Source organism: Loxodonta africana, chromosome 19, assembly GCF_030014295.1.
Source record: "Loxodonta africana isolate mLoxAfr1 chromosome 19, mLoxAfr1.hap2, whole genome shotgun sequence".
In the NCBI taxonomy this organism is placed as follows: domain Eukaryota; kingdom Metazoa; phylum Chordata; class Mammalia; order Proboscidea; family Elephantidae; genus Loxodonta; species Loxodonta africana.
The window spans coordinates 52,818,467-52,824,127 of record NC_087360.1 but is presented as its reverse complement, the minus strand read 5'-3'; positions in this window follow the sequence as shown (position 1 = coordinate 52,824,127).

The following is a 5,661-nucleotide window of genomic DNA, read 5'->3' as shown; positions in this document are numbered from 1 at the left end:
TCTCTCATAATGGAACCTCAGAGGAGATTAATATATATATATGTATGTAGTGGGAAGGAGGCTTCCCCAGATACCTCAGACAGCCCCACAGCTGGCTACCTGCTCTGCCCACGTTGACAGCAATCTTGGTTGCTTCTGTGTGCCTGAAGGTTCTAAGCAAGTGTGAGGATGAGAGTGGACACAGGGAGCTGAAGGCAAGATGGACTCATCTCAGGGAGGATGTTCCAGGGTAGAGGGAGAAGGCAGGAGCGTGCCTCAAGTCCTGTGCCCTATATGATTACCAAGAACTCTAGCTAAAAATAGCCTACATATTGATCTCTCCCTCTCCATCCTGTCCTTCAAAAGGCCATATGAAGCAGAAGGGAGTTAAAGCAGGAAGTCAGAAGGGGAAATCCACTCACTTTTTAGTCCATGAAGTCTGGCTTCTACTTATCTCTCTCTATTCAGCCCTGCCCCTCTGATGCCAATGGCCAGTGACCTCCAGTCGCCAGGCCAAAAGCCTCGCCTCAGTTCTCAGCCTCACGGAACAGCACAGACCACCCCTTCTTGAAAGGCCTTCCTCAGCATGCAGGAGGCTGGCCTTCCCTTGTCCTCTCACCTCTCTGACCCATCTCTTCACTGGCTCCTCTTCAGTCGGTAAATCCCTTCACAGAAACGTTTTCTTAGGTTTCTTTGACTCTATTCCCTTCTTGTCCTTCATACTGTCTCTCTCTCTCTGAACAATCTCAACATCTCAACTATCACCTCCTTGCACATGACTTTCTCCCCGCAACTCTGAAGCTCTGCACCATTGTCAGACCTCTTCATGATCAGTCTAAATTACTGCAGCAGCTTCTGAATGGTCTGTCTGCCTCCTGATACCCTTACACTCCAATACATTACACATTTTGCTCATCTTACCTTATCCTACCATAAACCACGGCCCTGACCATGTCATGCTTTCACCAACAAATGCCTTAGCATGGTTTCAGGACTACTGTACAATCCTATCCAGCCTCCCTTTCCAGCCCTATCCCTAAGAAAATCCCTTAAGTGGTCTATCAAAACTGGAATCCTTGCCATCCAAAAAACACACTGTTCCCTTCTTTGTTCATGAAGCTCCCACTGTCTAGCATGCCTTAACTAGAGTATTTGCATGTCCACACTCTGCCCACCCTCTGTCCTCCAAGAAGTTTCCTCACTCTCTCAGGGGTGAGCAGCAGTCTCCACTACTGCTGGTTTCTGGTTGCCCTTTACATGTCCTTGCCTTATGGCACACGTCACAGTTTACCCAAAACTGCAGCTATTTATGTTCATGCCATAGTCCTGCTAGACATTAAGTGCCTCAATCACAGACATAGCCTATCTTAGTATCCCCCATAATAAAAAAAAACCTGTTGCCATCGAGTCGATTCTGACTCATAGTGACCAGTAAATATTTATTGAGGGAATAAACCAAGTGAAGCACCAGAAAGAAATCATTGGCCTGGCACCCTGCACCCTCAGGTGGAGCCAGGATAAGAAGCCAGAATCTGCCTCCACCCTCCATCCTTAGTATCAGCAAGTATCAGGGGCAATGACCATGGACTCGGGTGGGGAGGGGTCCTAAGCAGTTAATCCAGATACTTATTTCCTATACAGTTCAGGCACCATGCTAACCCTCCAGTTAAAAAAGATGGACAAGATATTGTGTCATCCCCTGTTGAGATCTCAAGCTACTCGAAATTCAACTGGGGGTTGGGGGGGATAAGCCCATAAAAAGGTACATTCCAAAAAAGCAAAAGAGGAGCTAAGAGTGATTGGAAATAAGGACATGAATATGTGCTGAGCTTTGAAGTGCTCAGCATGCTCAGAGGTAACACCCCAGTGAGGGAGGTAACATTTGTCCCATGTCATGCGTGGGGAAGCTCAAGCTCAGGGAGGTTAAATCGTTCGTGGTCACCATCCAGTGAACACCAGCCTAATTCTCACCTGTTCTGCCCTCACTTGCAAAGCACAGTGGGTCCAGGGGTAAGAGAGACCCCTGGGGGCTGGGATTGGGAAAGGCTTAGTGGAAGGGTTGAAGTTTGCATGATCTTTAAAAGTGGGCAGGACTTCCGTTGGCAAAGAAGACATATGAGAGGGAAAAAATGAAAGGGAAACATAAGAAGAAAGGCTGAGGCAGGAAAATGGGAGGGGTGTTCAGAAGGTGAGCAGTGATCAGTTTGCCTGAAACTGAAAATTTGCATAGAGAATTCATGGGATATGACTAAGGTCAATTTCTGGAAAGTTTGGTCTTTATGCAGTGAAGAACTAGGAAAGGACTTTGAGAAGACATAATCCTAGGTGTAGGGGAGAGGCTGGTCTGGTGGCAGCTCTGGTGGCTGAGGCTGGGAGAACAGAGGCTCAGAGATCAGGAAGATGGAGATTCCGGTGCTCAGAGGTAGGGGGAGGTAGCTTCCCAATCTCAGATGAGAAATGTCAGTCTTCTCTGTCGCCTTTCCCTTTTCCTCCGATGCCCAGGTGCCATAGCTCAGCCTCTCCAGTTGTTAATATTTAGACAGCACAGGGGGAGTGTCCTTGGTGCACCCTGTCCCCAGCAGGTTGATGCCCAGGGTGGGGCAGGGGGGCACTGGAGTGAGACAGATGGACATGGTCAGAGAAGCCTATTGCACAGTCCCAGGGGAGGGGGCAGGCAGCAGGGCCAGAGTCCAGCAGGACATCTGGCACGAATAACCTTGCTGGGGAAAGGCGCCAAGAACCAGGTATCTGGGGGCCTGGGACTGCCTGCCTGAGAGGGGCAGGAGCCCCTGCCCCCTGATTTGGACACAAGTACTCATCCCCAAGCCCTCAAGAGACTCCTGAGTCTAAAGGTATGCTAGATCTATTCACAGTCTCCTACACGCTGGGTAGGGCCCAGAGCAGTCCGCAAGGAAACCTGCCTGGGGCCTGAACTAAAAGGCACCTGGTGTTCAGCGTTGCCTGCTTCTGGGGAGGAGAATTTGCCTCCCCTCTCATCCCAGCCTGAACAGAAAGGGCAGGTCAGCTACCGGGGAGGGTTATTCAACTGGCGTGGAGGAGTTGGGGAGGGGGCCTGCCCAGGAGGAGGAGGGCCGAACACTGAGCATATCTCCCTCGTAGGTAGGCCGAGATCGAATCAGACATGAGGTAGAGGTGGAGGAAGCAGGGCAGGGGAGAGAAGGGTCTCCTGACAGGTTAACCCCACTGCCAACACACACACACACACACACACACACACACACACACACCCAGGATTCATCCCTCTCAGAAGTAATGACCTTGGCAGCTACCATGCCTCAGGTCGACAGAGGGAGCCCTAACTCTGCAGTCCCCTTGGTTCCAAGGTAGCCTGATCCGGCAGAGGGAGATTCCTAAGGGGTGTGGGGCTTGGGTGTGGGGCTTGGGCGTGGGAGGCCATGGAAACGGGGCCTTGTGGAATTCAAACAGAGCTATCCCTTTGACTTTTCTCTAGGTCAAGAGGAATGAGAGAGGGTTTGGGATTTGGACAAGGTGCTTAGATAGGGATAGGTCAGGTGGGCGAAAGACCTCTGGGCCCACAGCCCCATGCCCACCCCAGCCAGTGCCCAGCAGCCTCCCCTTCCTGTGGGAAGCCACCCCTCTGGCCCTTCAGCACATGGCCTGTTTTTTGCCCAAGTTCCTCATCTCTTCTCTGTTGGTCTCTAGCGCCCTTTCTCAATTCGCCCTGGGCTTTCTGGAATAGGAGAGCTTCTCCAGCACTGCTTCCCCTTCTAAGGCCAGCCTGCTGTTTGGCCCTAAATTAAGGTTCTCCTGAGGCCATACCAGTATCCAATCCTAGAGTCTTAAAGAGGCAGAAGAAGGGGAGGGGAGATCTGGTGGGGGCTCAGTGCAGTTGAGCCCCCTGAAGCTTTCCGCAAAGCCCCCACCCCCAGCACTAAGACGCTAAGTGGCCCCCTCCCTCCATCACTGAGGAAGAGGCAGTAAGAGCCACTTCTTCCTCCTCCTCCCCCTCCCTACCACAGCCGTTAAGCCAGGCCTGGGCTGCCAGCAGGTTGTCTTGGCAACGGGAGGCGGAGAGGAGTTGCTCCGAGGGATGGAGGTGTATGTCACCGAGGAAGCTGCCGTGCTCCTGCCTCACGCCCCAGGTCCTTGAAGGTACCGGAGAACCCTCCCCTCCTCCTCCTCCCTCTGGCCCTTTCGCCTTGGTCCCCCCACTCCATTCTACATGCTTGTTTCCATAAGGGTGCTCCCCTCCTCCCACCCACTTATCACGGCACACCTCACTCCAGGGCCCTGTCCACAGCTGTCCTTCCCGGCATCAACTCCTTCCATCCCCACCTCTGGGGACCCTTGCACCAGAAGACCAATCTCTTGGGGTGGGGCCTAGGGGTGGAGGGTGAGAAGCAGGGGAGGAACAGAGGTTTTGGCAGCCTAAACAGCTGAGGTATACAATCACCTGGTCCTTAGTTTCATGGAGGGGTGGAGGGAAGGAAATTGCTCAGGACTGGGATGGGGCCAGGTATCACCTTTCTCTCTGAGGCAGGCCCTGATGTGAGGACCCTAAGCGGGGGGCAATGAAGGGTCAGAAAGCTGAGAGGCTGGGGCTGGTGATCAAGAAACAGGCCTAGTTAGCCCCTCCTCCAAGGCGAGTGCCCCACTCTTTGCCACATCAAAGGTATAACACCCCCTACCCCACATCCCTCTCCTGGCCCTTTCTTTTGTGGTTAGATCGATCTGACGTTTCTTCTCCCACCCGCAGGTTTTTCTGTACCTTTCCACAGCACCCTGCTCTCCCCGTGAGCACACACATACACCAGCTAAGCCTGGACACTATCTGCTCTTTCCTGGCCATTCAGCTACCTGCCTTCCTCCATTTCTCCTTTCCTTCTGGAGCCCACCCTTCAGTGTTATGTTCTTCTGTCTTCCACTAACCAGATACACCGCTCCCTTCCTGTCCCTACCTGTCCCCTCCTGTCCTCTTCTCTTTGAGAAAGTGATCCTGGGGCACATTCTCTCCTGCCCCCCTCAAGACCCTCCCCTGTGATTTTTCTATTCAGATACCCCAGAGTCCCCTCCCCAGATTTTAGATCTCCTGAACAACAGCTGATACCATCAGCTGACTGGCTGTGGGCAGCGGTTACCAGGGCAACAGCAAGGGCTGCCTAGGTAGGCAAGTATGCTAGAGGAGGTGGAGAGAAAGCTGGGGCCAGGGCAAGGGGTCAGCCATCTGAGTGCACTTCCTTCCATCCCCCAGGTGGGGCACAAGTGAAACCCGGGGCTCTATTCTGAGCCCACAGGGAACCAAAAGGCCAATGACAGGCCCTGGGGTGGTTCATGTTTTCTAGGTACAGGGAAGACACATCCCTGTACTTTCCCTGCTGGAACCTGGGGATCACCTGGCAGGACATTCCCTTTTTATGAAGCTGCCCTGGCAAGAAATGGGGTCCTTCTCCTCACACTGCTGTGCCCTATTGCAGTTCCCAGGAGGCTCAGGTTACCAAATGGGCCAAAGGGAGTCTCCCATACTGAAGACCTGGTTTCTCCGCATCTTCCTGTTTGTCCACCCCAGGAGAGGGTTAACCCTTGACTGACCAATTCTGGCACCTCTGCCCCTACTGCATGTCCTTTAGCACCCCAGGAGTATCTGGGACCCAGGAAGCCTCTGTTGCTGCTGTATTAGGTGGTGGGGATAGCCATGGAATG